The sequence below is a fragment of the Monodelphis domestica genome, chromosome 2 (genome assembly GCF_027887165.1).
Source record: "Monodelphis domestica isolate mMonDom1 chromosome 2, mMonDom1.pri, whole genome shotgun sequence".
Classification (NCBI taxonomy): domain Eukaryota; kingdom Metazoa; phylum Chordata; class Mammalia; order Didelphimorphia; family Didelphidae; genus Monodelphis; species Monodelphis domestica.
The window spans coordinates 388,970,120-388,993,599 of NC_077228.1; the positions used below are offsets into that span (position 1 = coordinate 388,970,120).

Genomic DNA, 23,480 nt, shown 5'->3' on the forward strand with positions numbered 1-23,480 from the left:
AATCACTCAATAACTTTCATTTCTCCAAATCTATAAGATTCAAGATATGTCATTTCCACTGCTTTATAAGTTTATAAGGTGTGCAAAAGTTATTTCAGCTTCTCAGAGGTGAGGGTTTTAAGAAAATGTTCTATTTTTGTATTTATTCTAAAGGTAATTTTTTCTATTTACATTTCTCATGTTATACTCCCCCAAAACTGAACAAATATTTCTGCCTCTTCAGTAGAATTACTTTGCTCATAAGACTGAGAGGTTAGGCTGGACTACTGAGATTATGCTAGAATGTTCAAATTAGTCATTCCTAATTATTTAAAGCCTAGGCTTTTAAAATTAGAATCATCATTATGACATCCAGGTATATTTAAACTTATTTGAACCTTCCTTTTAAAATTTACCAAACTGGATTTTTACCTTTCCAACTTGAAAATATTTTTGTCTATTTAATACAGCCTGACTTGTGATCTTAATCTACATCTAACTATTCTATTGTTCTAAAGAAATAATTTTGAGAAATTATTCTTGAATTCAGTGAATTGGAACTCATGAAAGACATTTTTTTATTTTTACAGAGCAAATATTTTATCAATTTGACAGATTTCCTTTAAGTTAGCTGAAGTAAATGCAATTTTTTTAATTTTACTTCTCTCATTTGCTTTAGACACCTCACAACCTACATTCTCTAGTGACTGCCATTATAATATACAAAAATAGCACTGACTCTTGATTAAATTCTACTGGCCTAGGGAAAGGAAGAACCTATTGCTTTCCCCTATAGCACATTTGTCTGTTTATTCAGTCATGGTTTTACCTATTTTATAAATCCACTGGGTATTAGTTAGTTGTGTAACAAATTACCATGACTTGTTTCCCTTAGTATAGATGGAGTCATATCATTCTGTTTTGTTTCCTGACTGTGTATCCCAAGGAATTAAATATCTACTTTTATGTTATATTTTTAAATCATGAATAGGTAAATCCAGAAAAAATCTATATAGCATGCATACATAATACCCACAAACCATGATTATTTCTATTTAAACTCCTCTGACTTCCATGTCAAACATTTATATTGATACTACTGCCTTTCCCTTTCAGATTACCACCCAATGATACTGTATAAATAAATATATATGTATATATATATGTAAGAATATACCTACATATGTAAGAGTTGATATATATTTACATATTATATATCATTGCAAATATATGGCTAGGAGAAGAACTTAGGATGAAATAAAGAATAGAGAAAATCACAGAAAGTAAAATGGACAGTTATAATTACTTGACATTGAAATTTTTGTACAAAGAAATCAAGCAGAGTTAAGATTAAAGGGGAAGCAGTTAATTGAACATTGGGACAATTTGCAGCAAGATTATATACTAAAGTTATAATTTCTAAGATATACAAGAATACATTTAAAATATCTAATAATATTTTTCAATTGATAAATTATTTAAGAATCAAGAATTTAAAGCTACCAATGCTAATAGAAGGGTGATATGATTAATTAATTATCAGAAAATATAGATTAAAATAACTTCAATGTTCTATCACACACCCATAGAATGGTAAAATTTACAAAAAAGAAACTGATAAATATTGAAAAGTCTGGATAGTGGAAACAGGAACAATGATACATATTTTAGTGAATTGGTTCATTAATCCTAGATATCAATTTGGAATTACTTCTCAAAAGTTATTATAAAGAACATATCCAGCAGTATCTCTGAACCCCAAAGAAATCAAAGAAATAATATAATGTCCTATATGTGCAACATATTTATAGTAACTTTTTTGTAGTGGCAAAGATCTGGAACTTAAGAGATTATGGTATATGATTCTAATAGATTCTTATATATTGTAAGAATGAAATAAAATGATTGTTTCATAGAAAACTGTGATAATTTGTATGAACAGATGAAGACTGCAATGAGTATAAATAGTGATTAACACTATTATATTAATATTTGTTAAAGTGAACAATTCTCCAAATCTTAATAACTCTTAGCAACTAAATGACCAAAAATAATTGTAGAAAACTAATAAATTGCCCACTTCATGGCAGAGAAATAATGGACAAATATTTAGAATAAGGAATGCATAATTGAATGTGGCCAGTATGGAAATTTTTTTCTGTACTATTTCTATGAAATTAAAGAAGTTATTTCTGTTTTCCTTTCTTTCTTCCTTTGATCTGTTCATCCCTACCTAAATTATTTTATTTTCCTTTTTCTCTCTAACAGACAGAGACTTTGCATTTCTTTAACATCCTGGATGTTAATACAATACCTGGCACATAGTAAAGGCTGAATATATATTGGCCAACTTGATTAATTGCCTGCCATATATCTGTTCCTGTGATGTTTTTTCTTTTAAAAAATAGAATATGTAGGGTTCTCACTCTAAAATTTGAAGACATCTGGAATCAAGGTGTGGAATCATACTTTTACCCTTAAGCAATAAGTCCTTTACCATCTTTTGGTTGATATTGACCCAGATTAAACCCTATCAAAGTAAAAGCCAGACACAGCTGTGTCTTACACAAAGGAAAGTACTGGGTGCTAGAAAAATAGTTGCAAATAATAATAATATATTCAAAGTATGATATAATGACCATATTTCTTTAGTTTTTTTCATTTTCTTTGTTTAGAGTATTTTTCCATGGTTTCATGATTCATAATTCCCAGTACACCCTTCTCTTTCCTCCCCACTCCCAGAGTTGTCAAGCAGTTCCACTGGGTTATACATGTATCATTGTTCAAAACCTATTTCTATGCCATTCATATGTGCAATATAGTGATCTTTTAACATCAAAACCTTAATCATATCCATATCAAACTACATTATTGATCATATGCTCTTCTTCTGCATTTCTGCTCCCACAGTTCTTTCTCTGGATGTGGATAATGTTCTTTCTCATAAGTTCCTCTGGATTCCTCTGGGTCATTGCATTGCTGCTAATAGAACAGACTATTACATTTGATTGTGCCATAATGTATCAGTCTCTGACCACAATGTTTTCCTGGTTCTGCTCTCTTCTCTCTGCATCAGTTCTTGGAGGTCTTTCCAGTTCATGTGAAATTCCTCCAGTTCATTATTCCTTTCAGTACAGTAATATTCCATCACAATGAAATGCCATAAATGATTCATTCGTTCCCCAATCGATGGACACCACATCATTTTCTTATCTTTTTCTACCACAAAGAGCACAGCTATAAATATTTTGTACATGTCTTTTTCCTTATTACATTATCACATTTCAAAAAAGATTGAATTACCATGCTAAAATGAGCTAACAGAATTAAATGCTGATGTGTCAAAGCTTATGAAGAAAAAAAAAAGTTTAGTATGAAAATATTTGAGAAAGAAAGATTGTAGAGGGAAAGATATAGATAAGCAGTATTGAGTCAGTAGTGTAGAATAATATGTAAAATGATAATGGGTGATTAATGTATGCTTTTAAATTGAAGACTGCTACAATCTGACCATAACTTTTTTTTCTTCTTAATAGAGTAGAATTGTAAATGTCAATGTTCACACACCCAGAGCCTTAATGACACTCATTACTATAAGGAATCTTTTCTAGTGATGTCTTTTTAGATACCAAAATATGTCTCTTTCTCTGTCTCTGTCTCTCCTTTCAAATAGAAAACAATACTCTAGTTATCAATAGTTCATGAATACTATTACCCCCTGTGCATTTGTCAAATTTGTCCCTGTAATCTGATAATGTATATTCTGACATTATTTGTCATTGCTTCAACTTAAAGAGACTACACTGTTTGGAGTTTCAACATTTTGAAAAGGACAGGTCATTAAAAGATGCTATTTCTCTTGAGTTTCCTTAGGAGGTTCAGTTTTTTTTACAGTTTACAATATCATCATTAGTAGTCAGAATGCTTTCAATCTTTTGAGGCATCTTTATTATATTCAAATTTTATGATTGGCCTTGAAACAGGCATAGGTTTTATTTTTATTCTTATATACTTTAAGCCCATCTTAATAGCCTAACAAGCAAAAAGATATTCTGAAAAGATGGCACATCTGGGTCTTGGAGACGGTTCACATCCTTAATTTAACTGTCCCTGATTGAATATTGTACTATGGTATAAATGCTATATTATAAACTCATTTACAAATATTATAGCACAAAATTGTGCTTGAAACAACAAGACATAGATTGAAGATAGAAAGGAATTTTAACCTATTGTTAAGATGTCTGGGGAATACAGGAACTTAGATGAGAATAAAATGGCATTTCATTTTCAATATCGGAAAGAAGGAATACAGGTTTCCATCATAAACTTGTGCATTTTATTTTACAAATTTAAATACAACATTCTTTAAAAATTATCCATAGATTTTACCAGACTTGCATAAAAGAGTGACAAACTCATATTGAATATGGTAGCAGGCTCTTCTTTGACTTTGGGCTTGCAATTAAAGTACACCATCTACAGAGAGCAACAGTTCATTATTTGTTTACAATGGAGGTTTAACCTTGACACTTTATTGAGGATAATTTTAAAAAGTAAGTCTAGTTTCATCTTTCTATATAATCATTAAAATATAACTTTGAATATGAAATCACATCAACAATGAATTTGATTACAGCTGAACAACCAAAAAGTGCTCTATGTTGATTTAAGGATGATTTGTGATAGTTGTTCCTATATCACCAGACCACTAAATTATTATATGGAAGAGCACAATTAATGCAAAATAAAAATAAAAAATAATAACAGGGAAATTAATAGGATATTCAATTAAAATAACTTCACCTAATCTATTTAACCAAGTTATTGACCCACAGGAAAATGCTGAACAAATTAATACACTCCAATTATAATGGTTTCTTAGGTCTCCCCAAAGTAAATTAGTTATCATAACAAGTAAAAATAAAAATCTTAGAAAAATTTTCAGTAAACAATAACTACATCCTGTTATGATAAGCAGACATGTATAGGAATTAAAGAAAGTGCACCTTAGAATATATATATATATATATATATATATGTATATATATATAATCTTATGGAAAAAAGAGTGAGGGCAAGTTGAATCTTCCTTTACATCAAATAGCCAAGGATGAAAAAATAACAATATACAAAACAGTTTTTTTGAAAGGCCCAAATAAATCCACTCTTTCCAATAACATTTTAAAATGAAATTGGAAGAGGACAAAAAAAAATAGAAAAAATGTATCTGTAATAATATCTGACAAATTACACCATGTAAGATTGAGGAAACACTATATTGGAACTTGGAAAATCACAGTTCCAGATATTTTCCATGAGGTAGAATAAATTGATTTTAAGAAAGGAAAGACTAGAAAAACAGGTGAATTAGACCAACTGAATACCAGGTGGAAATTAAAGAATACATTCTCAAAATATCTAAAAAAAGTAAATATATCAAAGGTATGAACTATATATCAAATTGAATTACTCCAAGAAACAAATAGATTCTGTGCTCATCACCACTCAATTTATGTTTCCTCCTGTGATAAAGATGGTGATCCATCTATAATTCCTCATCATATGAAGTTCTTCTCTATGCCATCCAAAAAGTTCACCACAGAAGGTCTGTTTAACATATTTAAAATGGGAGGAACACTTTATTAGAGGTACATGTAAATGATTCCAATTTCTATTAGCATGCACAAAATGCAATTGATTCAACTTCCAATATAAAAGAGTGTGAGGATGCCACATGCAAAGATACATAATAAAATATACTGGTAGCTACTTGAAAAGAGTCTGGAACATGGGTAGACATTCCTTAATTGATTACAATTTATTAACTGTGCTATGGAGAACAGAGTCTTTAGCTAGTTACAGAACTAGAATTAAGGACATATTGAAAAAGTCTTAAATGATAGTTGGATGAACTCTTGTTTTGACTTGTTTATTGATGATTTCTTCCTTCTAGACAGCATATGATGAGAGATTATGCTATAAGGGGAAAGGTCTTTGACTATTCCTTATTTGAGACTGACAAGTGGCCTCATGAAGATGAATTTTAGCCCTTTATGCCACCATTTATTTCATTTTGGGTGAAGTTGAAGGAAGCTAACCTGGAGGCCGTCACACTGTGAATTTCAAAACTTTCTGAGAGTTGTTCAGGAATCCAAGATTCTGTGAGCTAATTATGTGCTGAACTATTCAACTAGTTTTACATCAGTTTGTTAAATAGCAAGAAATTACTTAGAATACCCAGGCTGTTGCTAGAAAGGGCAACCAGAAATTGTACTCAAAACACAGTTTCCTGGTTCCAAGATTAGTTCTCTATCTTCTATGTCATGATGCCCCTAACTTTAACTATATAGCTTATATTTGGAAGGGACATAAGCAGAAGGAGAACTGGAATTTTAGAAAGAAAAAATAGAAAGATTAATAATAATAATAATGATACACACATATATACATACAGATTTTAGATTTTTTTAAGATCTTGAAATTTTTTCTCATTTGTTCTCTATTACATAAATTTTGGCTCTTTAAAAGGGGGGAGAGGAGCAGAATACACTGGAAAACATAGTTGAGACAACCATACCCCATAATTGGTTTTTAGTCAAACTGCTTTTATAATTAAGAATATTTTATATTATGTATTATATATATAATGAGAGTGTGTCATATAGTATCAAGTATCAGGGAGATGAAAATCATGGAATACTTTGTCTTCCTGAAAAACCTCTTCAATAAATCTTATAAGTGCTCATTAAGTTTTCCCTTGAATGTCCGCAGTGATAGGAGCAGCTAGTAATTTCTTGGACAATTCATAACACCCATGACAAGTAGCCAGAATTTAACACATTATTACATATGTGGACTGGACAACACAGAGTACACCAGAGTATGTCATTTCTCTGATTCTTGACACTATGGCACTTTTAAGGTGTTTCAATATTTTATTCACTTTTAGATAGGCATATCACCCTTTTTCTCATATTGAAGATTGCCAAATATTTTTTTTTCCAACAAACTGCTGCCTAGATAGCTGTGGGAATTCTCATTCTCAAGAAATGTTTATCTTTCTATACCAAAGTACAATGGTTTACACTTAGGTATGTTGAATTTCTTTTTAAAAAATAAATAACAAGTCATCTAGAACCAGACTACATCTTTTTGAACAGTTACTTTCACAGTGTGTCATTCTAAGCTTTATGTCATCTGAAAACTTGTATATCTTCTTTATTTATGAAAAAGGTAAACAGTACAGGGCCATTTAAAGATCTTTTGGGGAATTTCCCTATATACTTTCATCTAAGTTGTCAATATATCCAGTGATTAGTCTTTGGGTTTTTCTCATCAACTACTAATTGTATTCTTGCCTTTCCCAGAATTATCTTTTCCATGAGTATATCATAAGGATCTTTCCTGGTTAAAATCTAAAATATTATACCATCATAATTTCTATGAACTACAAATTTTGTATTCCTGTTAAACAGGGTTGGTGTTAGGCTTCAGTGACCAATTCTTTTTTATTAATTGTAAATTTATTTAAAAATATTTGTCCATGTTTACGTGTTTCATTTTCTTTCCATTCTCTCTTCCTTACCCTGTCCCAGATTCAAAAAGCACTGTTGGGTTATATAGATGTTATCACTGATACCAATTTCCATATTATTCATTTTTGGGAATATTCATTCATGTTTGGTCATTTGTTTTACTTCTATGTTTCTACTCCCACAGTTCTTTTTCTAGATGTGGATAACAGTCTTTCTCAAAAGTCCCTTGGGATAGCCTTGCATTAGTGACATCCATTACATTTCATTGTTCTACAATGTTTCTCTTTCCATGTATAATGCTCTCTTTGGTTCTGCTCATTTCACCCTACATCAGTTCCTGGAAGTTCCTGCAGTGCATAAAGAAATTCTCCAGTTCATCATTCCTCACAGCACATTAGTATTCCATCACCATAATATACCATAACTTGCTCACCCATTCATAAATTGAAGGACACCCCCTTATTTACTATTTTTTTGCCACCACAAAAAGCACAGCTACAAATATTTTTGTACAGATATTTTTCATTATTATCTCTTTAGGGTACAAAACTAGTAGTGGTATTGCTGGATCAAAGGGTATAGATTCTTTTAAAAGTCCTTTGGGCATAGTTGGTTGGATCAATTCACAACTATATCAGTAATGCATTAGTCTTCCAATTTTGCTACAAACCCTGCAACATTTATTATTTTCCTTTACTGTAATATTGGCCAATCTGCTAGGTGTGAGGTGGTATCTCTGCATTGTTTTGATTTGCCTTTCTCTAATTATGAGAGATTTAGAACACTTTTTCATGTACTTATTCATATTTTTGATTCCTTTATTTGAAAACTTCCTGTTCAGGTCCCTTGACAATCTGTGACTAATTATTGATGAAATTATGGTGGCACTTTTTGATCAGTACACCCCTTCCTCTATGTACACTCATCATCTTCTTAACAGATTTTAAATTCATACTTGACAAGTTATAATAAGCTCCTTTTTCTTATTTTCTTCCAACTTTCTTCCTTTTCTTCTTTTTCCCCCTCAACAGCCCTTTTTTTCTCTTACACACCATTAGCATTTTCTGAAGGTTATATATTTATTTTTTTGTGGATGCTGTGTTTTTTGTGCTTAGATATTGTGAGGAGTATTTAAATATTATTTCTTACATTTGGGTTTTTGACTTGTCAGGTTCTGAAAATTTTACAATCCTCAAGTTTCTCTACAAATCCTGTCAAGATCAATATATTTTTCTTGCATAGAGATCATTTTATAAATGCTGTTGATTTTTGCTCCTTTTTTTTCCAGTCTGTTCTTTACTTTTGTACAAATATATTCCCAAATAATTACTTTTTAAAAATTTTCTTTGGAGTGTTTCACTGCTGCTGCTATAAGTTTTACTATTCTAATTACTCATGCTTTGCAGACCATAAATTCTGATTTCAAAATTATATTTCTCCTAAACTCTTTGGGGAAATTGTGATTCCATACCCTTTTATGAAACAAGAGTTCTTGACCTCATTATATATTAATTCATTCCTTTTTTAAAACTGTATTTACTCAGAGAAGACTGTATTTTTTTAGAAGGTATGGAGACAATCTCCATTTATTATTTTAAATAATTTTAAATGTTTTATGTTTATTTTATTTTAATAATAAATGTCCACATATATTTTCCAAAATTACATCATCCATGTTGTCTCTGTCATTTCTTCCCTTCCCCCTCCCAGAATTGGGGTTATACATGTATTATCACATAAATATATTCCCCTATTATTCATTTTTCTAAATGGATAATCTTATAAAAACCCAAACCCCAAATCATATAACCAAATAAACTAGTGATAAATCATAGTTTTAATCTTCATTTATACTTCAACAGTTCTTTCATAATGTTCTAAATTGACTAAATAAAGTTATTCAAATGGGGAAAAAAGACCTATGGAATTGTCCTGGATCATTATATTATCTATCATATTTCATTATTCCATAATATTCCTGTTATTGTGTATAATGTCCTTCTGGTTCTGCTTATTTCACTCTGCATCAGTTGATGTAGGTTTTCCATGTCTTTCTGAAATTATCCTGTACATCATTCCTTTTGGAACAATAGGATTCCATTCATCATTATATATCACATTTTGTTCAAACATTCTGCAATTGAGGGGCATCCCTTTACTTTCCAATTCTATGAAACCACAAAAAGCACAAATATAAATATTTTTTTCAAAACAGGTGTCCTTTCCCACCTTTAAAAATCTCTTTGGGGTACAGTGGTATTTCTGGACCAAGAGGTATGCATTCCTTTGTAGCCATTCAGGCATAATTTCAAATTGCCCTTCAAACTGGTTGAATCAATTCACAAATCAGCCAGTAATGTTTGTGTCCTAATTTTGCTATATTTCCTCCAACATTTATTATTTTCCTTTACTGTCATATTGGGCAATCTTATAGGTGTAAGAAAACACCACAGAGTTGTTTTAATTTGCATTTCTCTAATCAAGAGGGATTTAGAACATTTATTTTTTTAGAACATTTTATTTAATCATTTTAGAACATTATTCCTTGGTTACAAGAATCATATTCTTCCCTCCCTCTTCTACCCCACCTCTTCCCATAGCTGATGCACAATTCCATTGGGTTTCACATGTGTCCGTGTACAGAACTTATTTCCATATTTTTGATGTTTGCACTAGGATGATCATTTAGAGTTTGCATCCCCAGTCATATCCCCCAGACCCATATAATCAAACACTTGTTTTTCTTCGATGTTTCTACTCCCACAGTTTTTCATCTGAATGTGGAGAGCATTCATTCTCATGACTCCCTCCAAGTTGTTCAGGATCACTGCATTGCCACTAATGGAGAAGTCCTTACCTTTGATTGTACCACAGTGTATCAGTCTCTGTGTACAATGTACTCCTGGTTATGCTTTCACTCTGCATCAATTCCTGGAGGTCGTTCAAGTTCACATGGAATTCCTCCACTTAATTATTCCTTTTAGCACAATAGTATTCCATCACCAACATATACCACAATTTGTTCAGCCATTCTTCAATTGAAGGGCATCTCCTCATTTTCCAGTTTTTTGCCAACACAAACAGTACAGCTATGAATATTATTGGATAATTTTTTTCTTTATCATCTCTTTGGGGTACAAGCCCAGCAGTGCTATGGCTGGATCAAAGGGCAGACAGACTTTTGTCACCCTTTGGGCATAGTTCCAAATTGCCCTCCATAATGGTTGGATTAATTCATAACTCCACCAACAATGCATTAATGTCCCAACTTCGCCACATCCCCTCCAGCATTCATTACTTTCCTATGTTGTCATGTTAGCCAATCTGCTAGGTGTGAGGTGATACCTCAGAGTTTTTTTGATTTGCATCTCTCTGATTGTAAATTATTTAGAACACTTTTTCTTGTGCTCATTAAGTGTTTTGATTTCTTTATCTGAAAATTGCCTGTTCATGTCCCTTGCCCATTTATCAATTGGAGAATGACTTGATTTTTTGTACAATTTATTTAGCTTGATTTAGAATTTGAGAAAGTAGACCTTTGTCAGAGGTTTTTGTTATGAATATTTTCCCCAATTTGTTGCTTCCTTTCTAATTTTGGTTACATTGGTTTTGTTTGTAGAAAACCTATTTAATTTAATGTAATAAAAATTATATATTTTACATTTTGTGATTTTTTCCCCTAACGCTTGCTTGGTCTTAAAATCATTCCTTTCCCACAAATATGACATGTATACTATTCTGTGTTCCCCTAAATTTCTTATAGTTTCCTTCTTTATATTCAAATCATTCACCCATTCTGAGTTTATCTTGATGTATGGTGTGAGATGTTGATGGAAACATAATCTCTCCCATACTGTCTTCCAATTTTCCCAGCAATTTTTATCAAAAAGTGGATTTTTGTCCTAAAAGCTGAGATCTTTGGTCTTATCATAGACTGTCTTATTGAGGTCACTTATCCCAAACCTATTCCTCTGATCCTCCTTTCTGTCTCTTAACCAGTACCTTATTGTTTTGATGACCACTGCTTTCTAATATATTTTGAAATCTGGGACTGCAAGCCATCTTCCTTTGCATTTTTCTCATTATTTCCCTGGATATCATTAATCTTTTGTTCTTCCAAATGAACTTTGTTATGGTTTTTTTCTAAATCAGTAAAAAAAACTTTTTGGTTTTTCAAATGGGTATGACACTAAATAAACAAATTAATTTGGGTAGGATTGTTACTTTTATTATGTTTCCTCATCCTACCCATGAGCAATCAATATTTTCCCAATTGTTTAGCTTTAGTTAGATCTAGTTTTAACTGTGTGGAGAGTGTTTTGTAGTTGTGTTCATATAATTCCTGTGTTTGTCTTGGCAGATAGATACCTAAGTATTTTACATTATCTAGGGTGATTTTAAATGTAATTTCTTTTCTAATTCTTACTATTGAGATGTGTTGGAAATATATAGAAATGCTGATGACTTATGTGGGTTTATTTTGTATCCTGCAAGTTTGCTAAAGTTGTTGATTATTCCCGCTAGCTTTTTAGTTGATTCACTAGCATTCTTTAAATAGACCATCATATCATCCTCAAAGAGTGATAGCTTGGTCTCCTCAAGGCCTATTTTAATGCCTTCAATTTCTTTTTCTTCTCTAATTGCTACTGCTAGTGTTTCAAGTACAATATTAAATAATAAAGGTGATAATGGGCATTCTTGTTTGACTCCTGATCTTACTGGAAAGGCTTCTAGTTTATCCCCATTGCAGATGATGTTTGCGGACGGTTTTAGATATATACTGTTTATTATATTTTAGAAAAGGCCCTTTGATTCCTATGCTTTCTAGTGCTTTCAATAGGAATGAATGTTGTATTTTGTCAAATGCTTTTTCTGCAATTTTTAAAGTAATCATATTTTTTTTGTAGGTTGTCTTGTTAATATAGTCAGTTATGTGAATGGTTTTCCTAATATTGAACCATCCTTGCATTCCAGGTATGAATCCCACCTGGCCATAATGAATAACCTTCATAATCACTTGCTGAAGTCTTTTTGCTAGCATTCTATTTAAGATTTTTGCATCTATGTGCATTAAGGAGATTGGTCTGTAGTTTTTTCTCTGTTTTTAATATCCGTGCCTTGAATCAGTGTTATATTTGTGTCATAAAAGGAATTTTGTAGACCTCCTTTGCTTATTCTGTCAGATAGTTTGTATAATATTGGCATTAGTTGTTCTTTGAATGCTTGATATAATTCATTTGTAAATACATCTGGTCCTGGGATTTTTAGGGAGTTCTTTGATGGCTTATTCAATTTATTTTTCTGATATGGGGTTGTTTAGGTATTCTGATTTTTCATCTTTTAGTCTAGGCAATTTATATTTTTGTAAATATTAATCCATATCAACTATATTGCCACATTTATTGCCATATAATTGAGCCTAATAGTTTTTAATAATTGCCTTAATTTCCTCTTCATTAGAGTTGAGGTCTCCCTTTTCATCTCTGATACTGTTGATTTAGTTTTCTTCTTTCCTGTTTTTATTTAGATCAACAAGTAGTTTGTCTACTTTATTTGTTTTTTCAAAGTACCAGCTTCTAGTCTTATTTATTAAATCAATAGTTCTTTGAGTATCAGTTTTATTAATTTCTCCTTTGATTTTTAGAATCTCTAATTTAGTCTTCATATGAGGATTTTTAATTTGTTCCCTTTCTAATATTTTAATTTTCATGCCCAATTCATTGACCTCTGCCCTTCTTAATTCATTAATATATGAATTCAAGGATATAAATTTCCCCCTGAGTACTGCTTTGGCTGCATCCCATAGGTTTTTAAAGGATGTCTCATCATTGTTATTTTCTGTATTGAAATTATTAATTGTTTCAAAGATTTTTTCTTTAACCAATTTTGGAGAATAGTATTATATAATTTCCAATTAATTTTTATTTACCTCTCCATGTACCCTTACTAATTATTATTTTCATTGCATTGTTATCTGATAAGTTTGCATTTATTATTTTTCCTCTTTTGCACTTGTTTGCAATGTTCTTATGTCCTAGTACATGGTCAGTCTTTGTGAATGTACCATGTGCTGCTGAAAATGTGTATTCCTTTTTGTCCCTATTTATTTTTCTGTACATATATACTAACTAATTTTTCTAAGACTTCACTCACTTCTCTTACCTCTTTCTTATTTATTTTTTGGTTGTATTTATCTAGATCTCATAAAGGAAGGTTGTCAATTTTAATGCACCTATGAATTGAGTATTTACTTTACCTTTCCAGTGTATTTGTGTTCTTCCCCAATACCACCATGAACTTCTTTATGACATATAAATTTACCCCATTTTGTTTCTTTTCCCATTTCTCTTATTATTAACCTCTTTTTAACTCCAATTATGTATATCTATTTACTTATCTATATATCTCTATATAGTTATGCATATATATAGTATTTTAAAATCTATTTCATCCTTCATCTCCACTAGATTCTCTTTTAGAAATTTGGATACTATGCCATTTGGTGCATACATGTTGAGTACTGATATTTCCTCATTATCTATACTGCCTTTTATCAGGATGTAATTACCTTCCCTATCTCTTTTGATTAGATCTATTTTAATTTTGGCTTCATGAGATATCATTATTGTGACTCCTACCTTCTTTTTCTCAATTGATGCCCAATAAATTTGGATCTATCCACTTACTTTTACCATATGTGTGTCCACCTACCTCATGTGTGTTTCTTGTAGACAGCATATGGTAATAGGATTTTGATTTCTAATCCACTCTGCTATTTGCTTATGTTTTATGGGTGAATTTATTCCATTCAGAGTTATAATTTCCAGCTGTGTATTTCTTAGCATTTTCATTTCCACTCCTAGTCCTGCCCTTTCTTCTTTTACTATCTCCTTCTATACCCATGTTTTGTTTTTAAGCAGTCCTCCTAATTCCCACCCTTATTCTACTTCACTTTCTAACTCCTCACTTATTATTCCCCTCTTATTTTCTTTACAGTCTTTTAAAACTGCCCCCCCACTCTCCTGCCTTGTTTTGCTTCCCTCTCCACAAATCTGATTGTTACCCTTCTACTTCTTGATAGAAGTCTGTTTGTTATCCTTCTACTTCTCAAAAGGGCACAAATTAATTCTCTGCCACAATGGATTTGATTGTTCATACCTCTTTCAGTCAATTTCAATGCACATTAGATTGAGGATTTCCCATTTCAAACCTCTTTACCCTTCCAGTGTATTGGTGGTATTCCCCAATACCACCATGACCTTTGTTATGACATATAAATTTACCCCATTTTGTTTCTTTTCCCATTTCTCTTAGTATTAACCTCTTTTTTAAGTCTCTATATGTATTTATATGAAAAGTCCAGGGAGACTTATGCATATATATATATATATATATATATATATGTTATATTATACACACACACATATTTGTGTCTTGGCATTTTATCCTATACAGTTTGTCATTGGTCCCTCTAAGTATAATTCTTCTAGCTAACCAGGTGATAATAAAAATTTTCAAGAGTTATCAGTATCCTCTTTTCTTGTAGGAATCCATAGTTTTATCTTATTGGGTCCCTTAAATTTTAATTTTGTTTTTATTTTTGTTTATACCCCTTTCTTAGTTACCTTTTGATTACTCTCTTGATTTCTTTGGGCATCAAAATTTCTGTTCAGGTCTTTTCCTTTTTTTCCCATTTGAATTAGTTTATTTAGTCAATTTAGAAAATTATTCCTTGGTTACAATAATCACAGTATTTCCCTCCCTCCCCTACACCTACCCTTCCCACAGCCAACAGGCAATTTCATTGGGTATTACTTGTGTCCTTGATCAGAATCTATTTCCATGTTGTTGCTTCCACTAGGATGTTGATTTGACCCATGTATTCAAGCAGTTGTTTTTCTTGGGTGTTTTTACTCCCATAGTGTTTCCTCTGGATGTGGATAGTGGTTTTTCTTATAGATTCCTCCAGGTTGTTCAGGGTCATTGCATAGCCACTAATGGAGAACTCTATTACATCGATTGTACCATAGTGTATCAGTCTCTGTGTACAATGTTTTCCTGGTACTGCTGCTCTCTCTTTGCATTAATTCCTGGACATTGTTCCAGTACCCATGGAATTCATACACTTTATTATTTCTTTGAGTACAATAGTATTCCATCACCAACATATGCCACAATTTGTTCAGCCTTCCCCAATTGAAGGGCATCTCCTCATTTTCCAATCTTTTTTGCCACCACAAAGAGTGCAGCTATGAATATTCTTGTATAATTTTTTTCTTTATTATCTGTTTGGAGTACAAACCCAGCAGTGGTATGGCTGGATAAAAGTGCAAACAGTCTGTTATAGTCCTTTGGGCATAGTTCCAAATTGCCCTCGAGAATGGTTGGATCAATTCACAACTCCACCAACAATGAATTAATATCCCAACTTTGCCACATCCCCTCCAACATTAATTATTTTCCTTTGCTGTCATGTTAGCCAATCTGCTAGGTGTGAGGTGATACCTCAGAGTTGTTTTGATTTGCATCTCTCTGATTATAAGAGATTTAGAACACTTTGTCATGTGCTTATTAATGGTTTTGATTTCTTTGACTGAAAATTGCCTATTCATGTCCCTTGCCCATTTATCAATTGGAGAATGACTTGAGTTTTTGTACAATTGGTTTAGCTCTTTATGAATCTGAGTAATTAGACCTTTTGTCAGAGGTTTTTGTAATGAAGATTGTTTCTTTTCTTTGTGATTGCTTGGAAGTCTTCTATTTTATTAAATGACCACACTTTCCCCTGAAAGAATATAGTCAGTTTTGCTGGATATTTGATTCTTGGTTGTAGACCTAGTTCCTTTGCTTTCCAGAATATCCTATTCCATGCCTTTCAATCCTCCACTGTAGATACAGCCAAATCCTGTGTTATCCTCACTGTAGTTCCACGGTATCTAAACTACTTCTTCTTTGTAGCTTGTAATATTTTCTCCTTCATCTGTTAGTTTTTGAATTTGGCTATAACATTTCTGGGTATTATCAGTTGAGGATTAAGTACAGGAAGTGATTTGTGGATTCTTTCAATCCCCACTTTTCTCCTTTGCTCTAGAATGGCAGGGAAGTTTTCTTATATAATTTCTTGTAGAATGATGTCCAGGCTTTTTCTTTTGCATGGTCAACCAATGATTCTTAAATTTTCTCTCCTTGATCTGTTTTCTAAATCTTCTGTTTTGTCAATGAGGTGTTTCATATTTTCCTCAAATTTTTTTATTCCTTTTATTTATTTTGTTTGTTTTATAGTTTCCTGCTGCCTTATGATATTGTTTGCTTCTAATTGTTGTTTCCTAGTTTTTAAAGACTGAATTTCATCCCTGGATTTTTGGTCATTCTTCTCCTTCTGGTCTGATTTTCTTTAGAGATTATGTTTAATCTCCTTTGCCTCATTTTCAAGCTTATTAATTTTGGCTTTCAAGACACTATTTTCTCATTTTCAGATCATATGCATCTGTTTCCAGATGACTTATATTACTTTTTAAATACTTTTCCCAGTTGTCTTCAGCCTCTATTAATTTTATTTTGAATTGTATTTTGAGTTCTTACAAAGCCTGTGTCTAATTCACTGGAGTTTCTGTGTTTTTGTTTGGTGTTCCTTGATCCAATTTATAGAATTCTTTGTCATAGGCCCTTCAGAATTGTCTTTGGATTATTGTATTGCTGAGAATAACATAGTCTTTCATAGTTGACCATTGTAAAATATGTTACTGTGTACAATTTTCTCCTGCTTCTACTTATTTCCCTTTATATGAGTTGATATATGTCTTTCCAGCTTTTTTGAAATCTATCTGTTCATCATTTCTTATAGCATAATAATAATATTCCATTATCATCATATACCACAAATTTTTAGCCATTCCCCAGTTCATGGCAATCCCCTCAGTTCCAATTCTTTAGCAACACAAAAATAGGGGTTATAAATATTTTTGTACCAAAAGTTCTTTCTCTCTTTTTTGATCTCTTTGTATCATTTACTTTTTTACTTATGATTACATAAGACTAGATTTAAAAGTTTATTTAGCCTCTTCCCATATAGGGGAATTAACTTTAAAACATATCCTTACCTCCTGTCTTACAACTTATGTTAATTAGTGCTTTTAAGGCAGAAAAGCCATAGGGCCTAGACATATAGAATTAAGTGATTTGCCCAGAGTCATATACCTAGGAAGTACCTGAGGTCACATTTGAACCCAGAATGTCCCATCTCTAGGTCTGGTTCTCTATCCATTGAATCCCCTAATTTTCCTGAATAATTGACTTTTGCCAGTCTTAATTCCAGTTCTAGAAGAAAAAAAAAACTAGTCTTGCCTGGATGGAAGACTTTCCTCTTGTCCTGTTGTATCTCTCACCTCCATTCCCCAATTAGGGTACTCTGTCCTAGTTTCCTCTGGTTTTTAGTTGCCTGCCTAGGTTTTACTGTAGACCCAGGCAGGCCACTTTTTTTCTTTTATAACTTCTTTTTCAGCGTGTGTGGGAGATAAATGGTGGGAGAATGAGTGAGAAAGTTTTCAGAATTAAGTTCTCCTGCTAATTGCCACTGAATTTTTGGGTGGAGTCAAGAGAAGTGTGTACTGTCAGAGACTACAATCACAGCAAAGAAAATTGCTGAATGGATCTCAGTATATGAACCTTTAGTCTGATTTCTCTTGCCTGCTAGATTGTGGGGGCTTGCAGTTATGAAAAAGGAGTGCTGAGGCAGTTTTTTTTAGGTAATACAGATTAGGGGATTTGCTGGGGATTCATCAGATTTATACTCACTGGATTTATTTCTGTAATTGCCAGTGGAGATAGTGCATTGATGTTGATAATTCTATGTGGAATTTTTGAGTGGCAGAGAAGATTGGACAAAATATCTATTATTTTCAGACATTTCTTCTCCCACTAAATGACTCTTAGTAGAAAGTGTTTCTGGTTCTCTTCTTGAGTTTAAGACTAACCCTTCTCTTCATTATAACACAATATTTAGAATTGAAAGAGAATTTGAAGGTCAGCGGAATTAAATTTGAAAATTATCATGGAGGTCATCTAATCCTTCATCACTTTTTTTTGGATTTAGAAACAGATGTTAAGAAATGTTTAGTGATTTGTCAAAAGTCATAAAGCTAGTAGGTGTCAGGGACAGGATTCAAACCCACTTCTGCTATAAACTCAAGGACTTACATCTAGTAATATGTCATGAACCCAGTATGATCCAGCACTTTAAGGTTTACAAAGCACTTTCTTCTCAGCAATCTCATGCATGTATTCTTCCACCTTTGTAGATAAAGAAATTGAAGCTCATGGAGGATAATGAATTTGCCCAAAGTCATACATATCGAGTATCAGAACTCAAATTTTCTGATTCAAAGATGGTTTATTTCCTCTATTTCAGGTAAGCTTATAAAATAAGTACCTTCCTGTTGTTCATTATATAGTGAAAAGCTGAAGAAATCCTAACTTTCTTAGAATCCCAGGACTTTAAAGGTTTTGTCAGGGATGCTTCTTATGTAAAGTAAGAACATGGATTCATCCATGCCTAATTTCTTAGATTTTTAATTGGGGAAATGCAGATAGTTAAGAAGAGAAATGGGTGTGCTCGAGGAGGCTGTGGCGGCGGCGGTGTGTGGCAGGCCCCGGCTAGCAGGCGGGAGGAGGCTGTGGTGGTAGCAGCCGCCAGGGACTTTGCCTTGGCCTCGGCCCGGCCTGAGGGAGGGAGGGAGAGAGGCAAGGATCGCAGGTGGCTAAGAGCTGGAGGCCCCCGGCCATGACCGATTTCAATCTGGGCATCATGCGGCTCAGTCGAGCGGCTGGGAAGACAAAGTACACGCTGATAGATGAACAAGACATCCCACTGGTGGAGAGTTACTCTTTTGAGGCATGAATGGAAGTAGATGCTGATGGAAATGGTGCTAAAATATTTGCTTATGCTTTTGATAAAAACCGAGGAAGGGGATCTGGACGTTTATTTCATGAGTTGTTGTGGGAACGACACAGGGGAGGAATTGCTCCAGGATTTCAAGTGGTACATCTTAATGCAGTAACTGTGGACAATCGATTAGACAACCTGCATTTAGTACCATGGGTCTGGAGACCGAAAGCAGAAGAAATCTCTAGTAAGCAAAGGGAGCAGAGCCTGTACTGGCTAGCAATTCAGCAGCTTCCCACTGATCCTATTGAAGAACAGTTCCCTGTCCTGAATGTTACTCGCTATTATAATGCTAATGGAGATGTGGTAGAAGAAGAGGAGAATTCCTGCACATACTATGAATGTCATTATCCCCCATGCACAATGTTTGAAAAGCAGTTACTTGAATTCAACATCTGTGGCGGTGTTAGGTGGCCAGGTACTGTGGTTCCCAGTGCCAGCAAAAGAATTGCCCTGCTCACAAGAAACATTGTCGGGAGAAGAAACGAACCTTCCAGCAAGAGCTTGCACCAGAGCGATAACTGATCAGTGACGTCTCAGCAGTCAGATTCCTGATCACATGGGCATCTGTGGACTTTTGTTTTTGCACAGTAATAACAGACTGGTTATTGAAGTTGGAAGCACTGAAGAACCCAATGATGCTTGCATAGAACAGCCAGTGTATAGACCAAGCCACTTCAGGGGCTCTATGTAAGGGGACATAGCTTCCCCTCCAGTGTTATTCTCAAGCAGAGATTACTGTGGAGGCTTCAAGCAGGAAGTCTTATTATTTACATGTTAATATATATGTAAACTCATGTACAGTTTTTTTGGTTAGAAATTATAAATAGAATCATTTACTGTAATCTTCAAATGAGAAACTGTTGGGCCACATGTCTAAAAAACTGTCATGTAGCAAAAGTTCATCACCTAGAGAGCTTGAAGCCACAGCAGCTGAGTCAATGTCAGGGGGATGGGCTTCTAGCATCAGCAGTTACTTTGGAGAACAGTCTGCATGGAAGCAATATTTAAAAAAAAGCAAAGTAAAGGGTTGGAATGAAAAAAAAAAAAGAAGAGAAATGATACTAAATGTAAAATGGAGATTTGAACCCTAGACTTCAATCCTCAGATGTCCTTGGTATTTCCCAGAATTCCCTATAATCTCACCTGATCCTCCACCTGTGTGAGATCACAATGAGTATTTAACTGGCTATCTGCTTGGCCATTTGCAAAATGTAGTAAGTAAGCTTTGGATAGGTTAAAGCCCTAGGCATGTGGCTTCCTTATTTTGTATTTACTTTATTATTTTATTTCTAATAATCTTTAATAAACCTCTTAAAATATAATATTTCTATTACTAAAGATTAATTTAATTTTTACACTTTTGGCTGACCACATCGGTTGTGATGAAATACCCTCAATCTTCTTAACTTTTCTAAAACTTTTCTCTACTGTGACTATCCATAAGTTCAGCTTTTAATGGCTTATTTTGATCAGCTGTAGAGGGAACCACTGCCTAGCTAATTTTTTTAAGTCATGTTTCTCCAAGACTTTTCAGCAAAGCCTCTTGATTCAGCTCACTCCTGCTGCCTGCTCTGGCCTCCTGCAATCTGTTCTTGCCTTCATTCATCTGTTCCATACCTGCTTGACCCAGATTGCTCTCCCAAACCCGACCCACCCTGGCCCAGCCCCAGTCGATCTCCAGCTTCCTCTGAGCCAGATCGCCATAGGCTAGCCCCAGGACCCAGGCTGCTGGTAGCTGTCCCTTGTGTCTTCAGAATATAAAACCAGCTGATAAAAGCAGGGGTGTTTTTTTTCCTTAGGCTACAATTAGCCTCCATGTGGCAGGGGACCTGGGGGGGGGGGTGGAATGAGGAGAACAAAGAGACTTTTCCAAACAGGGAGTTGATTACAACCATGGTATATATCAAAGGATATCTTTTGACTGCACTGATTCTTTTATTTATCTCACCTGAGATTCAGGAGAGACTTTCATCTCCCTACAACTTTTTGACCCCATTTGAGATTCCTAAAACCCACCCTCACTTTGAGGGAGCAGCTCAGTGGCTCAGTGGATTGAGAGCCAGGCCTAGAGATGAGAGGTCCTGGGTTCTAATCTGGCCTTGGACACTTCTTGGCTATGTGACCCTGGGAAAGTCACTTGAACCCGATTGCCTACCACTTACCCATCTTCTGCCTTCTGACAATAGGCATCTAAATGGATAAAAAAGCACAAAAAACAAAAATGAACTTTAAAGAGACTGGAGGTTATATTTTTAAGACTTTTCAGACTACAATATTTTATAAAAAAATCTCTGTATTTTATTTCATTTTACTGATTGTTTTAAGATTTAATTTTGTGGTTTTAAGTTCATATATCAATGTATTCAATACTATTCTGTTACACTGAATCATTTTAATGTACTGGGTTTTAACTACTGTTATATTCTGTTGTTTTTCCCCAATAACTACACTGAACAAATAATATTGAATAAGCCCATATAAAAACAGCTTTTTTTTTGTATTTTTGACTTTGTAAATTGTCACATAGTGGATGGATGGTCTTTATAAAAACTGGTTAAAATTGCATAACAACCTTTGAAAAATTTAATGAGCTAAATATCTCAAATTGATTTTAAGAGGTCTTTAGGCATGATTTTTAGATTTTTTTCCTCTGGTCATTTTGCCTACCTCTAACAGGAGGCAAAGTCCATTTTAGTAGCTAAAGTGAAATACAATTATAATCCCCACCTCCCACATTTATAAAAATGTGAATGGATGGGACATCACAGTCTCACACCAAAGGAGCTGGGAAGTTAATCCCAGGGCATGGTACTTATGGATGACTCCCAAAAGAGGAGCATCTCTCATTTATAACTCTTCAGCTCACTTTACTTCCACCAGAATATATAGATTTCTTGATGATGTTCTAGACCAAAATAAGATTTACTTTGTTTAATAATATGTTTGCCAAGGTGGAAACGTTGCTACACCTGAAAAAACCTTGTGACAAGTATCCATTTTCTTTAAATGTCATACAGCAGACTCATGTAAAAAATGATAGTGGTTTTTGTTTGCTATTGTAATTAATTGGGCTATTGAGAATTTGGGGGATTTTGAACTACTCTTCTTTATAAAAGCTGTTACTTTGTGAAATTCATTTGCTTGTACTCACAGTGGATCATGGCCAGGCATGAAGAGGAAATGGATCTAATTTTTGGTGAGAAACCTTATATTCTACATTTCCTTAGCTGACACAATGTGTCAATGATTATAAGCTATATTTTTGAATTTTAAAACTTTTATTATTATATTTTTTTCTTGCATGTGAAATATACTATTTCAGTCTTTTACTTTTTCTCTCCTTTTTTATATTTGAATCACATATCATGAGTATTAAGGTTTTCTTCAATTTTTATTGATTTTGCAGTAATATAAGTTTAAAATATATTTGTTATAATGTCAATGCATGCCCCAAAGCTTGAGACTGTAAAAATGATGCCACTAATTGTTTAAAATTGTTTTTGGAACTTTGCTTAATGATTCTGTCTGATTCCAGGATGAAAGAAGCACAGAGCCATTGCCCAGTGCCAATCAAGCACAAGGTCAGAGACCAACCAATGCCAAAGGGGTTGATGAAAATTCTAAGCCAATAAAAAGGACTTGAACATAGTGTGAGACTCGAGGTTGCAACACTTAACATACATGAAGACATAGGCCTTCTTTTTATCCACACTCTTTGTGAAAATACTTACAGACAAGTATCTCAAATTTGGCTCATACATGGCTCCTATAATCTAGTCCCTATTCTGTCTTTCATAATGTGGCAACTTTTTGTAGTCCTGGCTACTGACTGGGTAAATGCTTAATTTTTTATATCATTTTAATTGGTCCCTGATTCAAGGACCTGTTATAGATTTACTTTTCCTTTACTTAGAAATTTTACACATAAGATTTTGATAGTTTATATTTCATCCAGAATTTATCTTTTTTAATTTGGATTTTTTAATGTTTTTTTTATTTCTTTTGCCAATAGATTCATA

The 23,480-nt window shown here is 33.3% G+C and overlaps 1 pseudogene; it reads left to right on the forward strand.

Annotated features, from left to right (window-relative positions):
* Nucleotides 1-19,296: 19,296 nt before the first annotated feature.
* LOC100023656 (zinc finger MYND domain-containing protein 19-like) lies at nucleotides 19,297-20,478 on the forward strand (annotated as a pseudogene).
* Nucleotides 20,479-23,480: the final 3,002 nt, after the last annotated feature.